The sequence below is a fragment of the Physeter macrocephalus genome, chromosome 2 (genome assembly GCF_002837175.3).
Source record: "Physeter macrocephalus isolate SW-GA chromosome 2, ASM283717v5, whole genome shotgun sequence".
NCBI classification, from domain to species: Eukaryota; Metazoa; Chordata; class Mammalia; order Artiodactyla; family Physeteridae; genus Physeter; species Physeter macrocephalus.
In genome coordinates, this window is record NC_041215.1 from 84,548,840 (window position 1) to 84,549,093 (window position 254).

At 25.6% G+C, this 254-nt stretch overlaps 1 protein-coding gene across 21 annotated transcripts in view; it reads right to left on the reverse strand.

Annotated features, from left to right (window-relative positions):
- Positions 1-254, reverse strand: part of ZNF385B (zinc finger protein 385B) — a 167,109-nt gene that overhangs the window by 92,805 nt on the left and 74,050 nt on the right. The gene's annotated exons all lie outside the window — the stretch shown is intronic.

The following is a 254-nucleotide window of genomic DNA, read 5'->3' on the forward strand; positions in this document are numbered from 1 at the left end:
AGCGCTTGTTATCATTGGTGGATTTGTTTTTGGTTTGGTTGCTCTCTTCTTTTTCTTTCTATTTTTTTCTTTTTAATTACTTATTAATTTTTAATAATCATTTTTATTTTAATAACTTTATTTTATTTATTTATTTATTTTTTCTTTCCTACTTGCTTTTATTGCAAGAGGAAAGAAGAAAATCAAAGAGGAAATCAAAAATACCTAGAAACAAATGACAATGAAAACACGATGACCCAAAACCTATGGGATGC